General features: G+C 40.9%; 1 long non-coding RNA gene across 1 annotated transcript in view; it reads left to right on the top strand.

Annotated features, from left to right (window-relative positions):
• The first annotated feature begins 286 nt into the window (after positions 1–286).
• Positions 287–26731, top strand: part of LOC309636003 — a 702830-nt gene continuing 676385 nt past the window's right edge. Inside the window, exon 1 of the long non-coding RNA XR_014249164.1 lies at positions 287–1207. This is a non-coding gene — a long non-coding RNA (uncharacterized lncRNA). The remainder of the gene's footprint in view (positions 1208–26731) is intronic.

The following is a 26731-nucleotide window of genomic DNA, read 5'->3' as shown; positions in this document are numbered from 1 at the left end:
ATTTGTATTCCTTTTATTTCTTTTTCTTCTCTGATTGCCATGGCTAGGACTTCCAAAACTATGTTGAATAACAGTGGTGAGAGTGGACATCTTGTCTTGCTCCTGATCGTGGAGGAAATGCTTTCAGTTTTTAACCATTGAGAATGATGTTTGCTGTGGGTTTGTTGTATATGGCCTTTATTATGTTGAAGTAGGTTCCCTCTACGCCCACTTGCTGGAGAGTTTTTATCATAAGTGGGTGTTGATTTTGTCAAAAGATCTTTCTTTATCTATTGAGATGATCATATGGTTTTTCTTCTTCAATTTGTTAATGTGGTGTATCACATTGATTGATTTGCGTATATTGAAGAATCCTTGCATCTCTGAGATAAATCCCACTTGATCATGGTGTATGATCCTTTTAATGTGCTGTTGGATTCTGTTTGCTAGTAATTTCTTGAGGATTTTTGCATCTATATTCATGAGTGATATTGGTCTGTAATTTTCTTTTTTGTAGTATCTTTGTCTGGTTTTGGTATCAGGGTGACAGTGGCCTCATAGAATGAGTTTGGGAGTTTTCCTTCCTCTGCAATTTTTTGGAAGAGTTTGAGAAGGATGAGTGTTAACTCTTCTCTAAATGTTTGATAGAATTCACCTGTGAAGCCATCTGGTCCTGGACTTCTGTTTGTTGGAAGATTTTTAATCACAGTTTCAATTTCATTACTTGTGATTGGTCTCTCATATTTTCTATTTCTTCCTGGTTCAGTCTTGGAAGGTTATACCTTTCTAAGAATTTGTCCACTTCTTCCAGGTTGTCCATTTTATTGGCATAGAGTTGCTTGTAGTAATCTCTTAGGATGCTTTGTATTTCTGCCATGTGTGTTGTCCCTTTTCTTTTTTCATTTCTAATTTTATTGATTTGAGTCCTCTCCCTCTTTTTCTTGATGAGTCTGGCTAATGGTTTATCAATTTTGTTTATCTTCTCAAAGAACCAGCTTTTAGTTTTATTGATCTTTGCTATTGATTTCTTTGTTTCTATTTCATTTATTTCTGCTCTGATCTTTATGATTTCTTTCCTTCTGCTAACTTTAGGTTCTGTTTGTTCTTCTTTCTCTAGTTACTTTAGGTGTAACGTTAGATTGTTTATTTGAGATTTTTTTTGTTTCTTGAGGTAGGCTTGTATTGCTATAAACTTCCCTCTTAGAACTGCTTTTGCTGCATCCCTTAGGTTTTGGATCATCGTGTTTTCATTGTCATTTGTTTCTAGGTATTTTTTGATTTCCTCTTTCATTTCTTCAGTGATCTCTTGGTTATTTAGTAACGTATTTTTTAGCCTCCACGTGTTTGTGTTTTTTACATTTTTTTCCATGTAATTGATTCCTAATCTCATAGGGTTGTGGTCAGACAAGATGCTTGATATGATTTCAATTTTCTTAAATTTCCTGAGGCTTGATTTGTGACCCAAGATGTGATCTATCCTGGAGAATGTTCCATGTGCACTTGAGAAGAAAGTGTAATCTGCTGTTTTTGGATGGAATGTCCTATAAATATTAACTAAATCTATCTGGTCGATTGTGTCATTTAAAGCTTCTGTTTCCTTATTAATTTTCTGTTTGGATGATCTGTCCATTGGTGTAAGTGAGGTGTTAAAGTCCCCCACTATTATTGTGTTACTGTCGATTTCCTCTTTTAGAGTTGTTAGTAGTTGCCTTATGTATTGAAGTGCTCCTATGTTGGGTGCATATATATTTATAATTGTTATATGTTTTTCTTGATTGATCCCTTGAACATTATGTAGTGTCCTTCCTTGTCTCTTGTAACATTCTTTATTTTAAAGTCTATTTTATCTGATATGAGTTTTGCTACTCCAGCTTTCTTTTGATTTCCATTTACAAGGAATATCTTTTTCCATCCCCTCACTTTCAGTCTGTATGTGTCCCTAGGTCTGAAGTGGGTCTCTTGTGGACAGCATGTATATGGGTCTTGTTTTTGTATCCATTCAGCAAGGCTGTGTCTTTTGGTTGGAGAATTTAATCCATTCACGTTTAAGGTATTATCAATATGTATGTTCCTATTACCATTTTCTTAATTGTTTTGGGTTTGTTTTTGTAGGTCCTTTTGTTCTCTTGTGTTTCCCACTTAGAGAAGTTCCTTTAGCATGTATTGTAGAGCTGGTTTGGTGGTGCTGAATTCTCTTAGCTTTTGCTTGTCTGTAAAGCTTTTGATTTCTCCATCAAATCTGAATGAGATCCTTGCTGGGTAGAGTAATCTTGGTTGTAGGTTCTGCCCTTTCATCACTTTAAGTATATCATGCCACTCCCTTCTGGCTTGTGGAGTTTCTGTGGAGAAATCAGCTGTTAACCTTATGGGAGTTCCCTTGTATGTTATTTGTCGTTTTTCCCTTGCTGCTTTCAATAATTTTTCTTTATCTCTAATTTTTGCCAATTTGATTACTGTGTGTCTCAGCGTATTTCTCCTTGGGTTTATCCTGTATGGGACTCTCTGCGCTTCCTGGACTTGGGTGGCTATTTCCTTTCCTATGTTAGGGAAATTTTCGACTGTAATATCTTCAAATATTTTCTCGGGTCCTTTCTCTCTCTCTTCTCCTTTTGGGACCCCTATAATGCGAATGTTGTTGTGTTTAATGTTGTCCCAGAGGTCTCTTAGCCTGTCCTCATTTCTTTCCTTTCTTTTTTCTTTATTCTGTTCCACAGCAGTGAATTCCACCATTCTGTCTTCCAGGTCACTTATCTGTTCTTCTGCCTCAGTTATTCTGCTATTGATTCTTTCTAGTGTATTTTACATTTCAGTTATTGCATTGTTCATCTCTGTTTGCTTGTTCTTTAATTCTTCTAGATCTTTGTTAAACATTTCTTGCATTTTCTCGATCTTTGCCTCCATTCTTTTTCCGAGGTCCTGGATCATCTTCACTATCATTATTCTGAATTCTTTTTCTGGAAGACTGCCTTTCTCCATTTCGTTTAGTTGTTTTTCTGGGGTTTTATCTTGTTCCTTCATCTGGTACATAGCCCTCTGCCTTTTCATCTTGTCTATCTTTCTGTGAATGTGGTTTTTGTTCCACAGGCTGTGGGATTGTAGTTCTTCTTGCTTCTGCTGTCTGCCCTCTCATCTATCGGGTTTAGCAATGATTCATTAAGAATACCCAGTCTTGCACCACCACTTTAAAGAGCTGCAAAACTAATTTCAAAAGTTCAAAAATAGACATGGGCATATATAATAATTTAATATATGATAAAGGTGATAGTGGAAAGGCTGGTTTATTCACTGTTGTATTAATTAATTTATTCTAAAAGGTAAATTTCTGTTTTTTAAAAATAAATTTATTTCCTTATTTCTTTATTTATGTTTGCCTGTGTTGGGTCTTCATTGTTGCGCGCAGGCTTTCTCTAGTTGCGGCGAGTGGGGGCTAGTCTTCGCTGTGGTGCATGGGCTTCTTATTGCAGTGCCTTCTCTTTGTTGTGGAGCATGGGCTCTAGGTGCACGCACTTCAGTAGTTGTGGCTAACGGGCTCTAGAGTGCAGGCTCAGTAGCTGTGGTTCATGGGCTTTGTTGCTCCACAGCATGTGGGATCTTCCCAGACCAGGGCTCAAACCTGTGTCCCCCACATTGGCAGGCAAATTCTTAACCACTGAACCACCAGGGAAGTCCTCAAAAAGGTAACTTTCAAGATCAATTTCAGATGAACTAACATTTCAGTAAAAATTTCAGAATGGATAAGTTTTTCTAAACATAGCACCAAAGATAGGAAAAAATGTTTTGACTACCTAAAGGACCCCTTGCTCTGCCCCCATCCCAATAGAGGCAACACTGAAACATAAATTATATGTACAATTTAAATAAACATAAAAAGTTTAGGAAGCAAATGTTCAGCCTACATAACAGACAAAAGGTTCAGATCTTTAGCACAGGAGTGCTTATAAATCCATAAAAGACTTGGTTTTCCAGAAGAAAAATAGGAACAGATTCTCTGCTTTAATTCATAGACACTTCATGTTGCCATGTCAATTTCTGCCCTCCCTCCTTCACCCAGAGTCCACAGAGAGATTTCTTTGGCAAAGAGGTTTGGAGACATTATAACTTACTTATGTTCTAAGCAGCCATGTATTTGGCTTCCCTATAGCCCCTCATCTTATCCTAGAATTAACATTATTAGGTGGATGTGTTTTGTAGTTTGTGGTTAGGGTTTGTGGAGGTTTCTTGATCCATTAAATAGGAAGCCTTCTCTCCTTTTTATTCTTTCATTAAAAAAATTAATGTCAATGGATTAGTAGATTTCAACAGAGAGGAGCTAAATGAAAATATCATTATTCTACCGTCTTTCAATATACATCCTTGGATGATTTTTACACCATTTTTAAAAATTTAATGGGATTATATTAAAACACAATGTTTTTTCATATATTTGAAAAATGATCCTGGCTCAATATAAGAATGAGAAATACTTGCACTTATTCCTATTAAAATAAGATATGCTTGCAACTTGGCTATCCGAGTAAAGATCTGCCCAGAAGGAAGAAAAGACTGTGCAGCTTGGGTTTACACTGATTTCTTAATCGGGAGGCAGGAGTTGTTATAACCTCCACATACTGTGTCTCTATACAAAACCACTTCATTCTTCATGTATCTTCCTTGAGTGAAGTTCAGTAACTGACCAAGTCAAAAGTTATCTTCCCTTTGAAAAAAGTCTGGATGAGAAAAAAAGAAAAAAACAGTTGTCATTGAGAGTGAATGGCATCTTTGACATCCCAGATTTAGCTGAATGTCATTAAGTTGGATTTGGATAGCTGAATACTGCCGATATTTGTGCCCTTCAGCAAATTCCATATTTGATTCTCTCATCCCAAGGGCTTTTGTAAAACAAAAGTATCATATCAGGAACAGAACTACAGTCAGCCTCCTAGTCATTATGGTGGAATAAATGGTAATACATATAACACCCAGCAATGAAAAGGCTAGTGGGTGGAGGGAAAGAATGGGGTTCAATTACGTTTTTTACAATTTATCCATTGCCTCTTAGTGTATATGCTGGCTGAACTTTTATTACTTGTTTCTTATAAAATCTCAGAAGGTAACTTTATTTTTCAGATATTAAGCAAAATCATGGGAATGAACCCTTGGAGTTATGTAATTATTGTTTTTGTAGGAGCTCAAAGATGAACATATAAATATATAAATAAATACATACAGAGTTAGGGATAATAGAATCTGGCTTTTTAAGCATCTATCAATTATGAGTCTTTATTCACTAGCAACTTAGTGCATCTACAAAATAATGTTCATTGTTCTTTATAATGATGGAGAACAGATGAAGACCAAAACAGAGAATGTTAAAGGGTCGTAGTTGTCAGGTCAATACAAGAAGAATTGTTTTATAACTAGAGTTTGCCTGTGATGGGATAGAACTGGCTCTGCTTCTTCCTGGGTTCTTCTTCCTTATGTATCAAGGTACCCAAGCTAGAAACTTGGGCATCATCCTTTAGTTCTCCCATTCTCTACCCATACTACATGCATGTTACTGTTAAATTCTTTCAACTTAACTGCTAAGTAGTGATGGAATCTATTGCTCTCTGTCCTCCCTCATTTCCACCTATTTGTCAAGCCCTGCTCTAACTTCCTCATAGTCTCCCAGATTCCATTCTCATTCTCTTCTAACCCATTATCCACATTGCTGCCCTCTGGTGCTCATTTAAAAACTGCAGATTTGATTCTGTCCCTTAAAAACCTTCAGTGACTCCATTTCATCTTCAGGCTAAAATCCTAACTCATTAGCATGGGATAGACTTTTCCAGTGTGGGTCTTGCCTTAGTTGTCAACACTCCTTCACCCCCAATCTGTGCTCCAGCCACACTGGGACTCCCGTAATTATGACTCACATGCTTGCTGAAGATTTGGTACTTCTGCCCACTTCCAGTTGTCTGAATTATCTCCATTCATTCCTCTACTATCCCTCTTTGTTACCAGACTTACTTCTTTACTTCAAGGGCTACACACTGTCATACTCCCTCAGAAGCCTCTTTTGAATCCCCCTCCATCCAAGCTGGTCCCCTTTCTACACTGCCTAGTAACTTGAACGTAGCTCTTTTACAGCATTCATCACATTTGATTGTAATTGTCTATTTACTTGTCTGGTTCTTCTTCTGTGTCATGTTGGTTATGCTAGTGAACTCCAAATAGAAGATCTATGACATATTTCAAGGATGTAGAATAGGAGAATTAAGAATCAAGTAAGACGGTAAAAAAGACTTTTCTACTTTTGAGTATTTGAATTTCTATGATCCCAAGACCCCGTAAGATACTGAAGTTCTTTGTAAATAATCAGAAATAACATGTTATCACAGTTTTACCGTAAAAAGTTGGATTTTTAATGCCTTTGAAATTTATTATTCAGCAATAGAATTTATATGATAAATATTGACCACCTTCCTGTTTTTAACCATGCAACACTTTTGTCCAACTATGCACATAAAAGAAACGTCTCATGACACCCTTGGCCAAGGTAACTGGGAAAACCCAGTCCCACCTTATTCTGCCTATATTAATTCTATCTGGGACTTTTGTCTTCTAATACCATAACATGGTGGTTATATTAGAACATGGTTTTCAGAGGAAGATGGTTCTAGGTTCAAATTCAACTTTACCCTTTACAATTGTGATACACTGCAAAAGTTACCTAATGTTCTTGAATATGATTTTTCTCACCCAAAAATGGTTGTTGTAAGGATTAAACAAGATAATGTACAGAAAATGCTTCCCAAAGAACTTGGTACATAGGGGGCATTCACAAAATTATTATTGTTGTTGTTATTGTTATCATTATAAAAGAAGAAAACTAAGAAAAATCACTTCCCAGATGTTAGGTCCTCGTGCTCACAGGAGGGCAGAAAGGGCAATGGTTTCTGATGATTCTTTTTAAAATGACACCCCAACTTCTATGGTTGCGCCCACATTGTAGTCTGCCCAGAATTGGATGCAGATGTAGATTTTCCCCCATTGATCTTGGTGATATTGATGTTATCAGTATTGGAATCTAGGGCTCCAAATGGCCAGACAACTCTGAGACTCACTGAGCAACATCTTCCTAAAAGGCAGTGACCAAAGTGGAAGAATATGGGGAAAGGAAGAGAGAGAGAGGAAGGAAGCTGCCAAGGCTTCCAACCCCCTAAGAGATAAAGATGTTGGGATCTCAGCCAACACCCTTAAATAATGAGTGATGGGAGAGAAAAGCTGACAATATGTGACATGTGACATGTGACTTTCTAGTGACCCAGAGACTGGATTTGTTCTAAATGGAAAGAGCTCGCATGGTGACATCAGGAGCAGTTTCCGATGCAGCTAGTAGCTCACATTCCCCTCACAAAGGCCAATGGCCAGAGGGAAAGAAATTATTCAGAGGACTGGAGCCCTGCCTTGGACACTAAATTGACAATACATTATTAAACTTCCCTTCAGCCATTCACCATACCCTTTCTGGCATGGAAAGTTCCCTCAATCAAAGAAAAAGCAATCTCTGAGGTTTTGAATTTACCAAATTAAAGCCTTGTTAGATAAAAAGCTGCTTTCGCTTAATAGAAGAATTCAGCAAATTTTCTTTGAGTTGTTTGCTGGGGTTTTTTTACATAATGAATTTACCTAATACATTTCCAATATATATCAATATCTATTAACATTAAAATGCACACACTCTTTGCCTCTGCTGTCCCTCTATGGGGATTCTAGACTTTGGAAATGCAGACCCCAGTGGGCATGATTCCCATATGTGGGTGATCATGGCATTAATTATGGTTGCAAAAAGTTGAAAGAAACCTGAATGTCAATGAAAAGGAGAAATTAAAATAGGAACATCAAGTTATGGAATGTTTTACAGCTATTACAGAGAATAAACATGAGTTACATGTATCGACTTGAGATGTGTCCAAATATATATTTAAGAGGGAAAAGCAATTTTCAGAGTAATGTATAAACAATGTCTGTATGAGCAAAGGAAAGTATGAAAAAGGGTCCCCCAAAACTGTTAATATTGGGTATTTAGGGAGGTGGTGAGGTCATTAAACATTTCATTAAATTTCTCCTTGACTTGTAACAAAAATTACAGATCAAGTGTATAATTATTAAAAATCCAGTTAATAAAAAACACACACACACACACACTATTAGGATATGTAATAGGTGAAGCAGATTATTTATCCAAACTAGAATAAATAAAATTAGGCATTTTTAGGACTGAAAAGCAGAGGGAAGGCAGGAAACAAATTTATTGACTGTGTACTTTGAGTCAATGCATGGTATATGTGATTTCATTGAACCCTTACAATTCAGTGAAATAAATATTAATAGTCCCATTTTACGGATGAGGAAACTGACACTCAGACAGACTAAATGATTTGCCCTAGGTAACATAAATAGTAAGTGGTAGAGATGGGAATTTAACCAAAGTCTGTCTGTCCTCAAAGGCCATTACTTTCCATAAACCCAATTTTATAAAGTAATTTCTTTGAGAAGTGTAGATTTCTTTCTACATGGCCTTTACAGGTATAAGTAAATAAAAAATATTCATTTCTTGTTTGTAAAATTTCTTACATATTTGAAGAAGAAATTCACTGAAAGTAACAATTTTATGGTTAAAATATAACATTACTTTATTACGGACCAATTTTTCTCACTACCTTGTCATGAACCTTCCTCTATATATCTACTGATGAAATTACATTAACTGATTTTTGTTATTACCATGAAATTATTATTTTAGAGTAATATTATAATTGTGAAAGTGAAGAAGGCCATAGAAAAGAAAACACAGAAAAAATGTGTTTGGAAAAAAATAACCACACACTATTAAGATATGTGATAGGTGAAGCAGATTCTTGGTTGAAAGATTATTGTCCATGTCTCAGTTTTCTTAGCTATAAAAACACACAAACAAAATATGGTGGTCCTTGAACACATAGTTAATTAGACACACTGAAGTTATTTTCATGTTGACTCAGTGGAGTCCACCATCCTTGAAATTTACTCAGTTTTATTCCCCTTTCCCACCCCTTCATGGAATCTTAGGCAGATCTTGCAGTGTTTGTTCACTTTCAGCTGTAAATGGAGTAATTTAATTCATTATTACTCCCTGTAAGATATTAAAAGGTCCAATCTGGTCTAATATTATAACTTCAATCTCAAATGCAATCCAAAACTTCCTTCCTCTCTTTAACTCATGTCTGACTCATGGTTCAAGCACCCACAGTTGGGGAGAGGGCATGATATGGTCTTTTGTTCTTTGTCTGTCACCTCCCCGTTTTGTCTTCTGGACATCCTGAGGTGCAAGCAAGGGGAAGGAGGTTAGATTAAGAGAGGTAGACTTTCATGTCACTGGTGCCACTCTCTTGACTAACCTTGGTTGTCTAGACTGTTCACCCCATAACTCTTGCTCCTGAAGTACTCTTGCCCCGACAGGCTGCCCTCTTGTAAGGTGACTTGAGCCCAGAGACTTTCCATAGGACCTAATTGGTCATAGGAATCTTATTCATCCTTGCCAGACCACAAGGTGGTAGTGTAGCTGGCTGCCTACTATTGTTCTCTCTCCTGATCCTACCGCTATGCGTGGCCACAGCTGGTCTCCAGCCTTCTGAATTCTCTGTGTGGGGAACAGGCACCAGTCGTGAGTTTCACATACAATCTCAAAGAAGCCTTCCAAGGACCCTTTCACTCCATCTCTCTCCTTCAGCCCTGGAGCCCACAATTCTGCACTTCCTAAATATCCAGGGGGCAGTGAGAGACCTTTCTCCACTTCTCACAGGCACCTTCAATCTCTATGAGTATTTCTCTTGGGTCCTCATTAGTTGATTTGGAGGGAGGCAACCTGGAAAAGGAAAGTAAATGGAGAAGAGATATCCCTGTCCTCCTTGCTAGTCTAAAAACCTTCTTTCAATGCTTCTCTAAGTCATCCATTTGAATCTTTGCATCTGTCTCACATTCACTGTCAGCTATTGATGAGGCGGATGGTTGCTGGAGAGTTTCCGCTTCCTTTGAGTACATTTTGGCAAGATGTTTCTATTTCTTCTCTTTAAAATGAGGAATTACTTCTCATCCATTGTTCTCAGCTTTGGAGCTTGAGCCAACATTCCAGGATACTGGGGAAAGTCCCACTCAACATCCTATTATCTAAGAAAAATGCTTTTCTTTAGCTCAAGAATTCTTCAAGAAAATTAGAGAATGGAATTCAAATCCTTCAAAAGAGATGAACCAAGTCATAAAATCATAGAAGTTTTAGAGCTTAAAGAGATCTTTTAGAAATCACTGCCTTTTCATTATGAAGAAAACATGTTCCAGAAAGGATAACTGACTTGCCCAAGGTCATGGCTACAAGAGGTAGTTAAGGGTAGTGATGGGTCTACCTATAGATTCCTCACTTGGTGAAGGCAGAGGAAAGTACTTTTTCCTTCACTCTGATGCTTCTATATTATTATCATCCTAAATTTATCATTGGGGGGTACTGGAAAGAATTTATGACTGATAGTTTGAGATATCAAAATTATAGTAAAATATATTCATCTGGAACATAATAAAAAACCCTGAAGCAACAGGAATTTTTCAACATTCTTTACTTTGCTTTTATAAGGAAGGGTTAAATGGCATGTAAGTAAATATCAGGGCCTTATCCAAAAACGAAGTTTTCAAGATATGTCATTTCTTGTTAAATCGGGTCAATGCAATTTCTATTTAAAAATTGAAATCATAAACCTTCATATTTCTATAGTTTTTTTGCCACGTACAAAGAGCTTTTACACACATGATCTGAAATTCTACAGTGAGAAGTGAGGTTATATTAATGACCTTGAAGCACCGTGAGTGCCTTTTGAATCATTAAAGCAAGGTGGAATTTTGTTCTGAGTAAATTAGTGTTAAGTGTGTTATTTAAAATAATCCTTCCATATGTGATATTAGTGGGTAAAAATTCTCACCTAACTAAAATGTTCCAGTAAATAAGGATTTAATTTTCCCAGCCATTTTGAATATTGAAATGCTATTCTGATGGCCTTATGATAGGCAGACACTGTTGCTAAGACAAAGTGTCTAAATCTTTTCTTCTTCAATATGTATCAAAACCCTTAAATTATATTCTAGAAATTTATCCTAAGAAAATAATTGGACAAGAGTATGAAGATGTTTTTTAAGGATATTCAGTGCTACATTATCTTATTATTTTCAATATTAGGGAACAACATCAATGTCTAATAAAATGGAAATGGGCTAAAAGATACTATATAGCAATGAAATGGAATTCTATACAGTCAATAAAATAGAGATGTCGAAGACAATTTAATGACATCTGAATATGCTAATGCTATTTTGTTTAGTGAAAGATTTAGGCCTCAGGGGTATGGTAAAATCACAATTGTGTTTTAAAGTTATATATCTGTAAGTTCGTGTGTACTAGCAAGAATATTGCTGAGAAATGGACACCTTTCGCTTGCTGCCTCGAAAAGTCTGTTTGCATGAGCTGATGAGAGATATGATATGCATGAGATCGTTATGTTTTGGACTGAAGGGAGGTTGGGGATGGAGATACCCATGAAGATGAGAAGATGAGGATAATTTCAATAACATAGACTCTGTTCTAAAACCCAGCCAGAGAGTCTGATTTTGAGACTCAACTGAGAAAGCATTGAAGGAAAGAAGATGAAGGCTGTGCCGGTAAAAACCGCCAGCCTCTGGGCACCCATGATGCCTCTTCAAGACGCAGGTAACAAAGCTTCAGAGATTTGGGGGAAGGTCCACCTGTCCCCAACCTCCAGCTCAGCTCCGGGTGTCACTAGCAGAGGGGCCATCGCAGGGAGAGCATCCACACAGGTGGGGATGAGGCTGCAGCAGAAGAGAGGTGAGTCCCCAAGCATATAAGATACACCATCACCCAGGACCCCTGGAAAATACTACGAAATGCCCTGAGGAGGAGCTGAAGTTCAGGGCGAACAGGTGGGGGCTAGGATTTGTCATAGTTTGTGTCTTAATCTAATGCAGGATCTCAGCCTCAGCACTATTGACATTTGGGGCCAGATCATTCTTTGCTGTTGGGGGCAGCCATCTGTGTGTTGTAGGATGTTTAGTAGCATTCCTGACCTCTACTCACTAGATGCCAGTAGTCTCCCCTCCCCAAATGGTGACCAAAAATATTTCCAGATACTGTCAAACATCCCTGCAGGGGGCAGGGCAAAATCTCCCCAGGCAAAGAATCACTGATCTAATGGAACAACAACTGCAATCACAGATTGGTGAAAATTGCTTCATGAAAACAGCTAACATTTGTTGAGTCTCTATAGTGCCCTGGGCCCTCTCCTAAGTGCTTCAGTTTTTAAACTTATGGCATATTCACAACTCCATAAGGTGGGTTCTGTACTTCATTTTACAGATGAAGAGACTGAAAACATAGAGGGGATAAGTAACTCTCCCAAGCTCACATGCTATGATACAGCAGAGCTGGACTAGGAACCCATGTATTCTGGCTTCTGAGACCTTCCAACAATATGGTAACAATTGCAGACTTTCTGTGTGACTACCATCTTTCTTTTTTTTTTTTTTTTGTGGCTTTTTGTTGTTGTTGTACTTTTCGAATATTTTCCAATACAAGAATTCACCCTAATAAAAATGATTAAGCAAGTAATTCAATAAGACCCAGTGCTGTAGGACTCCTGACCTGAGCCGAGTTGATGGATATGAGCATATCCAGGCAAGGGCCCCAGTGGGTCTCCTGGTCCACAATCCCAAGAAAGGATCAAGATGGCCAATATGATTTTAAACTAAGACCGAAACACAACAGGATGAAAGAGAGACTTGACAGAGTACGTGCCCTTATGGTTTGCTGAGTTGTCCTCTTCTCTCTCCTAATTGCCCAGTGAGTGGGTTCCTGCCCAGTCTGAGCTCCTGGCCCACCACCTGCAGGCACCCGCCTTCAGCAGGCACTGAGCTCTCCGGTGGACGCTGGTGCTGTTCCTGGATGGGAGGGCTGGCGGGGTGTGCGTGCCAGGGCCGGGGGCCGAGGCTCCCCAGGAAACAGAGAGCTGAGGCCCACACGCTGGGGTTTGCATGCTGTGCGTGTGTCTGGCTGAGGCAGGCGTTCAGGTAGCAATTCTCACCGAGGCTGGGGCTAGCAGCCAAGCGTTTAGCAGAGCTTGTCTGTCATTCACTGCTGACGCTCATCCCTTAATGGCACTTCCCTTGTCATTTGCCTGGTGTCGCTTTTATCTTAAGTGAATTTAACAATGGTGAAAGGTGCCAGTCTGAGGTCCCCAGAGAGGAGCTTTGCCGGAAGAGCAGTTAGAATGAAAGTTTCTCCCATTAAATCGCCTCCGCTGCCCCACCCCGGGGAGGGTGGGTAAGTCACCCCCTGGCTTCGGGGGTACCCCGGAGGATCCGTTGAGCCAGCCCAGCTCTTCCCACAGCTCAGCAGGCATCCTTAAGGGAAGCCAGCTGCATGCAGCTCTGCAAAACAGGGAAACATCTTCCAATTGCTTTTGCCTTAATTTCTACACCCAGGAGTGTTTCAGGAGGAATTTAATCTCTATGTTTCTGGTTCATTTACGCTTAACTTGTCACAGGATTCTTTCCAAAGAGCCATTTGGTACCCAAGAGAACTTATGAGCTTTTAAAATATATATCTGTCTTTAAAAAAAAAATTTTTTTTGAATTAGCCAGGTTCAAAGCAATGTCTAAGCTATGCATGAATATGAGATGGTTTTAAATTTCAAATCCGGTTATGTTTCTAAGAGTGGTTCTGGGAAGCAACCCATCTAGCAAATCAATGAATGACAGGTGAAAGCAGGTATCATTTTGCCCTTCCGGGGCCGGGAGTTGAAGTTGGGGTATGAAATGAGTGAGCAGGAGAGGGAGAAACAGAGGAAGCAAGAAGATGAAGGGAGGAAATTCCCTGGTGGTCCAGTGGTTAAGACTCCACGCTTCCACTGCAGGGGGCACAGGTTCAACCCCTGGTGGGGGAACCAAGATCTCACATGCTGCAAGGCGTGGCAAAAACAAACAAACAAAGAGAGAGGTTGGAGGCACAATAATTCTAGCTACCTTATCCGACCTCTTACTATATACTAGGTTCTGCACTAAGCACTTGGTATATCAGTTCTTACAACAACCCAATGGCAACTTTGAAGTTACCAGGAAAGATGTTTTGCTGTTTCACAGATGAATAAACTGAAGTTTAGAAGTCAAGCAGATTATCCAGTTCACACAGATAGTTACTGAGGTAACCTGAACTGAATCCAGCTCCATCTGAATCCAAATTAGCAACATTGAAATGAGGAGGAAATATGGAGAATGTGGAGGAAAGGGGAGTTCCCCTCCCCTTTGCCACTGGCAATGGCGTGTGATACGGTCAGAGCCTCTTTTTCTCTTTCCATTCTTATTGCCTCAGAAAGCATTGTGGGATGGAGGATGAGCCTGGCTGATTTCTGTCCATCTCATTGTGCAGACTGTGCTACCATGGAAAGAGCTTCCTTTCAGCTGCAATTATAGGGCACTGGCTCCTATTCACCCAGAAAGCTAAGCTTGAGGTAGAGATAGGAAGGGCTAAGTGTTCTGACCTTTGGGTAAAATCGGACTTTACTCCTGAAGAGAACTGGGGACAAATAATTTCCTAGGCACTGAGGTCAGTTATCTCTGGGGGAAATTGTATTTTTAAGACAAAATTCCTTGGTATGCTCCAGAGATTGAAAAAGAAGAAATGTGTGTATGTGTATGTGTGTGTGTGTGTGTGTGTGTTGCCAGGATATCTGTGGAAGCCAAGGACAATTTCCAGCTCTACCAGGACCCTAGTTTGCTTATCCCAGTTTAACAGTACTTTGCTTGAAGCCTTCTGTCCCACTCCATTTAGTTCATGAAGTGCTGAGGACCTCTGATGGCAAGACTGTTGCACTTAATATTAAATACACCACAGTGAGGAAAAAACTATCATGTGCATTTATTTTGGTGGTTTTTATCCAGCATCACGGCCTTTTGTGCAATTTGCATAAGATGATCCTAGATCTCTCCTAGGATAAAGGCACTCACAGGCTCCCTGGTACTTCTTTTTTCATCTAGTGTTTAAATATGCACTGCACTCACTTTTATTTCAAGAAGGACGTTTTACTAAATTAGTGAATGTAGAACTCCCAAAAGAGATCATGGAAAGTGCTAATATAGAGTGAGTAAGGATTTGACCACAAGCCCTGCCACTCTAGGGAAAAGCAGTTTGTAGGTTCATGCTTGAAGAAAGAGAAATTTGAGGGGATGGGAAAATGTGAAATGGAGCCAAGACAGGGGCTTTCACTGGATCCCCAAGGCTCATAAATTATTTTTGGATGCAAAAGCATGGAAGATGACATACCTCTATCCTCCAGGAGCTGATGTTGGCAATAGATGTTACCAAGGACTGAAGAGCTCTAAGGAGAGGGAAAGATGTCGGTTTCAAGAGGCAGCAGCTATCTGAAACAACCCGAGATAGATGAGTTTTGATCAATCTCCCTCTACTATTAGCTACTCTGGCATCCACGGTCTACCCCACACAAGGCCGCATTTTACCACCACTGGGCTTGCATTGCCTTTTCCTGTTTCATGTGGGCTTGTGTTTCCACTCATCAACCTCCACTCAAAAACCTCTGAAGGTTTCCCCTTACCTGCACCATGAGCTCCAAACTTGTTCCCCCAGTCTCCAAGTTCTTTTTCACTTTTACTCTCAACATTTCCTCAACAATGCGTGCAAACACTCCATTCTATTAAAGCTGATACATTTGTCACGTAGGATGATCCACTGCTCCAGTTTGCCCAGGAGAGAAGGGATTCCCAGGATTTTCAGTGCTAGAACCAGGAAAGTCCTGGGCAAACTGGAATGAGTAGGTTATCATCTCTAAGTCACTCTTGGATGAACAAATTTTGAGTTGTTCTGCTTCCATACCTCTCATACTTCTCTTCTTGTTTGGAACGTCACCTTTTTCTCTCTACCTATTAGAAATTTATTCATCTGCCAAGATCCATCTCAAATTTTAGCCTCTGGTTGAATCTTTCCCAGATTCCCCTCAGTGGCAAACCATTTCTCTTTTCTTTGAATCCCCGTAACTCTGGTTACCTGGGTGATTCAAAAGAAAGCAGTAGAGTAGAGTGGTTGGGAGCACGGATTAGCAAGGTAAGTAGGTATGCGTTCTAAGTCTGATGTGACAGCTGCTAATTGAATGCAGTTAACCTGTTTCTGCCTCAGTTTTCTCATGGTGTGTGTGTGTGTGTGTGTGTGTGTGTGTGTGTGTGAAATTATAATACCTAGCTCTTTGGGAGGTTGTGAAGGTTCAATGAAATAATATATGTAGCACCTGTGTCATAGGTGGTATATTGATATATGTTTAATGAACCTTACTACTCTTTGGTTCCTTCACTCAATGAGTATTTGTTGAGTGCCTTCTATGTGTCTCGCTCTGTTCCATGAAATGGACAATATCCCTGCCCTAAGGAGCTTAGATGCTAGCTGGGGAGGAAGGGAGAACATAAAATAAACTACAAACTATGGCCAATGGTGATAAATGCTAGAAAAATAAGGCAGTGGAGGGAGATAGTGAGTGCTTTGTTATCAGGATGATAAGAGAGCCTCAAGCAAAGACCTAACAAAGGTGAAGGGTTGACCCATACAGATATCTTAAGAAAAGAGGTCTCCACGTGGAAGTGACAGCAAGCAAGAACAAGGTACTGAGAAGGTCCTCTTGGTGTTTTGGGGAAAATATGGCTGAGCAGAAGGAAAGAGGAGAGCAGTAGGAAATGAGGTCAGAGAGGTAATGAGGGAGGCACAGACCATGGAGAACCACGTTGATGACTGAAGGCTTCTGGCTTTTATCCTGAATATGAAGGGATGACATTGAACTGTTTGATCAGAGGAGTGACACTTCCTGACTTCATAAGTGACTCATAAGTCACTTCAGTGACTTTTAAGAGTCACTCCAGCTGCTGGCTTGAGGATAAACCGTAGGCAGACAAAGGCAGAACCTGGGAGACCTCCCAGGAGACTGTTGTGGCCGTAAACTGAGTAAGAGAGGAAGGTAACCTAGATAAGGGTGCAACAGGTGAAGGTTATGACAGTGGTTAGAGTCTGGCTATTTTGGGAAGTAGAGCCAATGCACTTGCCAATAGAGATTGGTTGGCCTCTATTCAGAAATGGCTCTCAGGCTTTTGTCTAAAAAAGAATAGAGTTGCTGTCATCTGGAATGAGGAAGACCAGGAACACCAGGCTGGGAATGAAGACCAGGAGCTCAGCTTTGAACATGGTAAGTGTGTGGTACCTATTAAACATCCACGTGGGGATGCTGAGCTGTGTTAACCAGGCAAGTCTTCTTTTTTTTAACTTTGGATATGCTTTATTCTGCCACAAATTCCCAGGAGATATGAGAAATATTATTTTTGAATGAGACTCATAACTTCACAAATGCTAGCACTTTATTGACAATAGCCAAGTTTTTTAAGGTAGTGCACATGTATTAAGTAACCTTTTGAAAATCTAGAAGTTTTTATAAATTTTAAAGGGAAATTGTAGCAGATCCTACTTTACTTTTCAATATTCAGTGTAAAAATCTATGTGATATAAATATACATTTTGAGGACAGGACGGAGGACTGCACATGAACTGCTTTGCCTAAGTTGTCAGGCTCCTGCATCTGCACTAGATACCGTTACGTAAAAGACCATTGTTGGAAATGTTCCTGATAAACTGAAATAAAGGAGAAATTTTAAAACAGCTCGGTCTTTAAAAGCATTAATACGTGGTATAATTTTAAAGGGGGAAATGAAATATTCCTTTACTTCCAAATGGATTAAAGAGAAAATTCAAAATACTCCTCTTATTGAAAAATGAGTACACTAATTTGTTTTAAGGCTGGATACTGACACCATTGTCACAAAGAAGGCAAGTCTTCTTTTCTAATCTCTCTCATGGTGATTTGGAGTGGTTCAGGGGAGAATCTAAATTATTGGAGGGTAATTAGTGCCCCTTTCTTAAGTCTCACTAGTAGTACCAGTTAACCAAAAGTCCAGATCCAGCATCTTGTACATTCTTCTGAACCTACTCTTAGAACAATACTAGGTACAATAAATACCTGATTTGTGTCACATAGAGATGACAGAAACTGCAGAGCAGGAACTTTGGATTCTATGAACTCTTTTAAAACAGAACCCTCATGACTCCAAGTCCTTTCCATAAAGGAACTTGATTCTTCATATGGAAGCCTTTTGAAAGCACCTAGCACATTCCACAATCCCAGTGAAACCTTAGTGAGCGTCCAGACAGGTGATGCTTTGTGGTGGAGACATTCGCTCTTCCAGGTTTCCCAGAAACAAGAGAATAAAAGGCAGAAGATGAATAGCCTTTGCCTCTGAAACAGCTGCTGTTGCTCTCGCATCTGCATGGCCAGTTGATTTAGAGATTTGTGAAGACAGCCTCTGAACCCCTGGTTACTGCCAAATGAATTACCAGGAGAATCCCATGGTAGGAATTATTGTTCTCTTCCAGGTGCTGCAGAACAAGTGCCCTGGAGCTGGAAGATGAAATACACTTGCTCCTAGAGGGACCTGCAGACGCGACCTGGGCACGGCCCTGAAGATTAAGGTCGTCTTGCTCTGGATGGTGACTTGGAGCTAAGTCAACAGTACTCATCAAAGACTGATTCCCGAGGGAGGTGTCTGGGATTGCTGTTATAGAAAGACCCTGATAATAATGCCAGCTCTCCATTTTTTGTGACAAAATGTCTAGAGGTAGAGGTGGGCACCATGGCACAAGTTGATACAAACATTGCATAACCCAGAAACGGAAACCATTTCCCCCAGATGTTGAGACCTTTCTGCCCTATTCAGGCCGCCCTTGGCAGATATGTCAGATACCACCTCATTTGCCATGGGCCAGTTTCCTCCTTCCCTTCCAAAATAAAATGTTCTATAACAAGATTTCTATGATCACACAAATTTGGAGAAGTCTGGGTCATTTTGAAATAGGTTTCTTTGCACAGGATTTCTCAGAACTCTCAATATGCTAATATGCATCAAAATTTTCCAAAGTGGAAGAATGCATGCAGCAGTACTTGAGCACAAAGACCTGTTCTCCTGAAGCACCTACTATGTCAAGTGTTGTTCTCATCTCTCTTCGAGAAATGCTTCCTTAGGCTAACATTTAAATGGTTCACATTCTCTGAGACCAAATGGTGCTTGGGCAAGAAGCCTGGGAAGATGCTGAGGATTCATTTTAAAAGTGCCACCAGGAGATTTTAAAAGAAAGGAAAAAGGAGGGAGAAGTAATCAGCCCAGGGACGGGAGCGGGAAGTTGATCCTCCTGCCTCGGTGATTTCTGGCGGAAGGACCCGACAGGCTTCGTCTTCAGAAGCTGAGCAGGGCATTTGCTCTAAGACGTGATGGGCTATCTAGTGTTAATGGGAGAAAAAAAAACTGAATGAAGACCAAAGAATCCCACTCAAGGCTACTTTTAAGGGAGGAAGGCTTATCAGAATTTAACTACATAAAAGGCTTCACTTAAAACACAATCCTCAGAGAATCTTTGCTGCAAAACTTTTTGTAGATAAGAACAACTTTAATGAAACCTCAGGGTAAAGGGTTAACCCTTTCATGCAATCAGAAAATCAGAGAAGTTGACAGGAAGTATAGGGGATTTCAATCTTACCTACTACTCTATCCATCAGTTCCCTCTACAATATTCAGAAGAGCCATCCTGTTGCTGTTTGAACACCTCCACTGATGAGGGTCTCACCACTTTTTAAGACAGCTTATTCCATTGTCAACCAGCTCTAATGGTCTGGGTCCAGGACCATAAACTCCACTCCTTAATGAGTAACATAATCAGAAGTTTCCAGCATTCTCAGAACTTGCTGGTTTGTGAATACTGTGCACTAGGCTCTGCCAGTAAGTTACGCAGACTCTAAAATAAGTGACAGTAATGCAGATACACTGAGATTCTAGAACAATGAACAGAAAGAAACACACAAAGCAGCCAAACTTAGTCTTTATGTTTTACTCTTTGGGAAAAAAGCAGTTCTATGGATGTACCTTTTTGGTGAAAGAGGAAGAAGTTTGTTTTGCAGAAAAAAGTGAGATGATACAGTGAGAGTGTTTGGGGAACTCAAGTGTGCCATACACATCAGTGTCAGGTGTCATAGTCACGGGCTAACAGTGGGAGATCTAGCGAGACGGTGAGTAGAATGGGGAGAAAGGATCAGATTGCTAAGGGGCCAGTAGGAGCAGAAGGAAATCAGTGGAAGAAGGGAGGGGATGAAAGATCCAAGTGGGAAGAAAATGGGTCGGTGAGATAGTAAGTGTCCTTCTGGAAAATCAGATGCTGCCTATGAAATATGCCACCTAAGTCACCACAAACCTTCAATCCCCTTACCTAACTCAGAAACTCACTCTTAACCTCTTTTCCCCCATGTCCCAACTTCCCTCCCAATCTGTTGTCACAACTGTGCACCCCATCTCTTCAGCACAAGGAAACTCTAGGGTGTGTTCCCACCTAGTAGGCTCTCACTGTTTTTAATTAAAAAGAAATAAGAACCTTCTAACAGGTAAAGCAATGTGAGGCTAACCCTTCTCTGTGAGTGTCTCACTGCGTCAATGGGCACCATTTACCCAATGGAGGGAAGATGTACTTTTGGACAAATGAGCCATTAAGACTAAGTTTCTGGATCAATCAGAAATGAACTAAAAGGGAGGAATGTCCTTTGCTGGAAAGACTGTCTGCCTTCAGCCTCTGAATAGACAGCTGCCTCCCTCAAGATGGGTCCTTCCCTGCTGCACTCTCATCCATCTGTTCCTGGGCTCCCCAGTGAGGTCACCAGCCACAGCAAACGTCACAGGGCTCCAGCTCGCCCTCAGCTGGGGAGGTCCTGAATCTCCACACACTCCAGGACTCCTGAGGGCTCTTTTTTTTTTTTTTTACTTGTTTTTTTTTTTTCTTTTCTGATTCTTTTTTTTTTTTAACATCTTTATTGGCGTATAATTGCTTTACAATGGTGTGTTAGTTTCTGCTTTATAACAAAGTGAATCAGTTATACATATACATATGTTCCCATATCTCTTCCCTCTTGCGTCTCCCTCCCTCCCACTCTCCCTATCCCACCCCTCTAGGTGGTCACAAAGCACCGATCTGATCTCCCTGTGCTATGCGGCTGCTTCCCACTAGCTATCTATTTTACACTTGGTAGTGTATATATGTCCATGCCACTCTCTCACTTCGTCCCAGCTTACCCTTCCCCCTCCCCGTGTCCTCAACGGCCTTTGACACCTTCTATCTCCAACCATGTCCCCTGAACCCAGCGCTCCTCACACCCAGCCAAGCCCTGTGTCATTTCCTCCTTGGAGCAGCTTTCTTTAACTCCTAGGCCCATGAGCCTTGCCTGCTCCTGCCCTTGTCCCTGCAGTTGGCCTCTCTGATTCATTGCCTGCCCACCTGATGGCACATGTCCCTCCTAGGCATCTCAACATCTGATGTCTACTTTCGTGTGTAGCCCAACATGTGGGACCCGCAGTTAACTGTAAAATACAGTTCAAGGCCATTACGGTTGCGTGTTTTATGAAACACTGTCTAGGGGGACAAAAGCACGGGCGGGTGAGCAAGCAGTTTCCTCCACACTAGAATCCTTCCAAGCCTTCTCTTTTGTAATTGGAAGCTTGTCCCCTTTTTAATCAGCAGGCCACTTCCTCCAGGCTCCTCAAAACCCTGGACTCAGGCTCTTTCTAACCATCCTGGGTCTGAGACTCCATATATGCTCATGAGACAATGGGTGCTTACAACTTAGAATTCAGAGGTCACCTGACTATTTTTGGCCACCTGAAAGCTCCCACATGGGCATTTACCTGAAATTGGTGCTGTTTTCATCTGCCTTCACATGATTAAGTGGGTATCATTTCAGGTATCTGAGTGAGGTGGTAACTGTTGATTTGAGATTAAGGCCATAGGGAGGTGTTCTAATTTTTCAGAAGGGCTAAGTATTGCTAATTCATGCATCCAACACTCACACGCTAGGGCAGAGTGTGATGTGAAATGGGCATGAGCTTTGGAATTAGACCTGGTTGTCTATCTGGATTTTGCTACGTACAGTCTTCATCTCTCTGAACTTCATATATAAAGTTAATTATTGTGAGAATTAAATGCAATAATATGTATAAAGCACCCAGTACACTACTTACCTATAACAGGTGCTCAATTATGGCAATGTTTAGTTATTATTTCTGAGCACCCCAAGACCTGAGGTGCAGGGTTAGATGTTGTGACCTCTATAAAGATTTATCCCATGTTTGAGTCCAGAAGCCAGGCTCTTAATGGCCATGTCAGTGGTTCTCAGCCCTGGCTAAAGATTCTGATTTAGTGGATTTGGGGTGGGATCTGGAAATCTGTATTTTGTAAAAGCTGCACAGATGAGTCTAATGATTAAGCAGAGATTGAAAGAGCTGCTTATAGAGACAGGTGTATTTTACCACTAAATCAGTAATTCTTAATGACATGGTAATAACGAAGTCACTCATGCAATAGTTGATTAGGTGGAGGAGGATTTTTGTTTCCCAAAATAAGCGTGCTAGCATTCTCCTTCAGCCAACCAGAGTATAACAGAGTGGGGGTAGAGGATGTGTGTGTATTTTTGACAAATTTCCAGGTAATTCTTCCCACTTCTATTGAGAACCACTCCACAAAGGCTGTCTTGGAGCTTGCACCCAAGTGGGATGCCAGCATCCCCATCTCTGGCACCATCCACATGTCTTGTGGCTGGGGTTTTAGACACAATTTAAGACAATGACAAAAGGATCTTCCAGAAAGCAATTTGGTGTTGGGTGAGGAAGCCTCTCAGGGCTTCCGTAGGCACTGATGTAAACTAACCCACAAGGGAGGACTTGTCCCAGAAGCAGATTCATGAGATGTTGCAAATCAGTGACCAATCAGAACAAGGGGGGTGAAAGGTGTTTGTCATTTTTCAATTCCCTGGCACTAAAACAGTTGATGAGTCCCCAAGTCCTGGAGATCAACTGGCCCAAGGAGTGAGAAGTTAGGCAAGTGAGTCATCTCATGTTGAAATCAGGGAGTTGGTGAGTCAGAGTGTCCCTTGGGAGCACCTGACTGAGAGTGAATTACTCAAGGGTCAGAAGGCAGGCGCAGCCTCTCCTCTGTGATGCCCTGCTGGGCGGCACAGCCTCCTGCTCCTGGTAGCAGCTCTCAGGGTCTGAGGGGGACTTGTGAGCTGGAAACAGGTGCCAGCCAGAGGTGTGTTTACCAGGAGAAGAAGAGGGAAGGGAAAAAGAGAGGCGGGGAATTGAAGACAGGAGCACATTCTGACTTGAGCAAGTAGCAAAGTGTGCAGATCTTTGGGAAACTCAAAAGTCTAAACTTAGGGTTGACTATAGAAGCCATATTTATATGAAAAGATGCTCAATGAGAATTTCAGCCACAAGAGGGCAAGAACTTCTCTTGTTCAAGCCTTTGATTCCCACCAAAACGACCCATCCTGTTCAATTCGGATATAGAAACAGAGTATACAGCTAGCATGTTATGGGAAGTGTTAGGTTCTCTGCTGGGGAAGAGAAAACAAAGTGGAAGAAGCCAATACTTAACAGATGCTTACTGTCTGTCTAGCACTTTAATGCTGCGGTTCCCAAACATTGTTGCACATTAGAATCACCTGTGAAGCCTTGAAAACTCTCAATGCCCGGAACTAATTAATTCACAAAGTCTGGATGTGGGAGCCAGCCATTGGTGTTTTTAAAAGATTCCCAGATGATTCCACTGTGCAGCAAAGTTTGGGAACAACTATTTTCACACAGTAGTCCTTTAATCTAAAAAATAATCCTGTGAAATAGGCATAATAAAATTTAAAAGTCCTATTTTACAGATGAAGAAACTTTGATTGCAAGAGGATAATCATTTGTCTAGGGCTGAGTAACAATTAAGAACCCGCCCCTGGATTTAAGTACAGCACTGTCTGATCCAAAGGCCGTGCTCTCCCCACAGTGTCTGGTACAGCACTTAGCACACAGGAGATTCCCGTAGTTAAACTTGATTTATATGACACATAATCACATCACTTAAGAGTATTAGCTTTTGTGAGATGTCCCTCAACTCACTGAAGAAAGAACAAGAAGACATAAAGCAAAAACTCTAGGGGTAAGAATTTAGGCTTTGACACTTGAATGCCTTTCCTGAAAGAGATTGTTCAAGCCTATTTATGTAAAGAATCCAAGGATCATCTCTGCCTCAGCTTCTCATGTGAACAAGTGCAATTTTGCGTGAAATGAAGGAATGACAATTTTGGGAATGAAAATATTCCAGGAAAGTTGATAAATCAGAATTTAAGGAGTACCTGCTCCAGCGTGGGCTGTTCTGGCGATAAGGAAGTTTTCCCACTGATGCTCAGAGGGAAACAAATCACTCCACTGATTTCATTCTGTGTGGCCGCAGGTCGGTTGTAGGACACTCAACGCTCACCAAACCTTCACTTACACCTTATCAGAGATGAAGGACAATTCCTCATTCCTTATTTATTGTTCTTCAAGGATAATGATCATTAAAGCAGAAAGGACTGAGTTAGTTGAGGAGATGGCAAGGAGAACACCTCAGCTGTTTACAGGGGTCCCAGTGACTAGGTCCAGATGAAAGGACTTTGTTCCCAGTTTGGTGGAAAATACACAGCTTTCAGGTAGGACTATATAGAACCAAGATCTTCGAGATACCATATCAAATACGAGGCAGAAAAGAATAAAATCCAGTTCAAGTTTTCAAGAAGGGGAAAAAGGATGGAATCTGGCACACTGATGAAATAGATGTGTACTGTTTAGGAAAATTCTCAGATAGAGAATTAACAAATGATTAGTATTTATAAAAGAAAGGAGTAGTCTTGGGGATTAGCATGGATTCACTATGAACAATTTATACATCCTGAATGCATGTCCTTATTTTGCTATGATTATTAGACTGATGCCATATGTCTATTTCATCAAGACATTCCACAATTTTTAAAATGGTATCCTTGTGAACAAGATAAATATACATGAATTTATTGAAAAACTCTAAAAAAATTCCTGGATTGACATTAACAATGGAGGAAAGTTTATAATAATAATTATAGTATTAATAGTAACCAATAGGTGTTTATTGACTTAGTGCTTTACATGTGTTTTCACTTTTATTAACGTACATGAAGTCTCTAGTGCTGGACTTAGTCCATCTTGCTAAATATCTTTGGCATTGATTTGGATGAATACCAAGCAAGCATCTATGGGTGGCAGAATACTGGGAGGAAAAGCCCTATGTTGGATTATTTAAATCAGAGATATCGTGAAAAGTTCAAGTGATTTTCAAACTTTTCTAAAAGTATCAGAAAAGTTTCCTCAGAAAAATCTTTGGAAGACAGAGATGTGTATGAACATATCAAAGGAGGGTTGCTTGGATTCGAAGGTTTGGAAGGCCCTGTTCAGTCTCCCCTTTGCACTAGGTAACCCTTCACTTTGCCTTCTCTTCGGTGCTGGGTTGTGCAGGCGGTAGAGACAGAGGAAGTATCTGTTGAATTCCAGGGTTCTTTGGAGTCCAGTCTAAAAAAAGATCCCTCAACTAGTATAACTTCCAAGCGAATATCCAAAACTAAGAGTGGTGATAGGTGAAGCACAGCAATGCTGTTCCCAGGTCTGCAACTTACTTCAAGACACTTCAGCACGTACAGAGTAGATTCATGGGTGTTAAGTAGGGTAAGTATCAAATGAGTCTCACCTGGGAGCAATGTCTGTATTAAGGGCCCACATCCATGGCAACTGTGAGTGAGCATTACAGAATGTGAGCCTTACAGAAGGAGGTTTGTAGATATCAATTCCTGCCCTCAGGGAACAGATGATCTAAAACACAGATAGGAAGAGAGGTGTGGTGGGAGACACAGACGCCATTCTAGCCAGCCAATAGACACAGCCACAGTCAGACTCGGATTACCCCGGGTTCAGATGCAAGGTTGGGTGTGGGAGGGATCTATATCACACAGTGGCAGGTGTCACGCACGTGTGTGTTTTCGCCCACACATGCAAAAAGGAAAGCAACAAGAACGTTCAAGTTTCTTATCAATCGGAAGTGTCTTTTATTTAAAAAGTTCTTCTTTAGAAATAGGAGAAACAAATAAGCCTGGCTCCTTCCACAAGCAGAGGTCATGAGAGTGCCCACCCTGGCTAAAGGCTGCCCCTTGAGGTACAAATGGCTTTGCAGTGGGCTTTTCTTTCTCCAGCACTCACATGCAGGAAAGGGAATCAGAGTCAGCCTTGACTTCACCCCTCTACTGACTCCCTGTAGAAATCTGGCACCCCAGTCCTGGAGCTGTAGGTGGGACCCAGCACTGAGAGCCAAAGGTAATGGGAGCAGAGAAGCAGCGGCCGGTGACAGACTCCAGGACCCAGAGGTGGGCTCTTGTTCCAGTGTGCTAGATAGTGATGGGGCGGCTACTGCTTGAGTCATACGAGGGTGGGATGAAAAGGTCAGCAGCCTGGGCTGCCCTGGTGGCGCAGTGGTTGAGAATCTGCCTACCAATGCAGGGGACACGGGTTCGAGCCCTGGTCTGGGAAGATCCCACATGCCGCGGAGCGACTAGGCCCGTGAGCCACAATTGCTAAGCCTGCGCATCTGGAGCCTGTGCTCCGCAACGAGAGAGGCTGCGACAGTGAGGCCCGCGCACCGCGATGAAGAGGGGTCCCCAGTTGCCGCAACTAGAGA

Source organism: Balaenoptera borealis (assembly GCF_965194805.1).
Source record: "Balaenoptera borealis genome assembly, chromosome: 1".
NCBI classification, from domain to species: Eukaryota; Metazoa; Chordata; class Mammalia; order Artiodactyla; family Balaenopteridae; genus Balaenoptera; species Balaenoptera borealis.
This window is presented reverse-complemented; position numbering and strand designations above follow the sequence as displayed.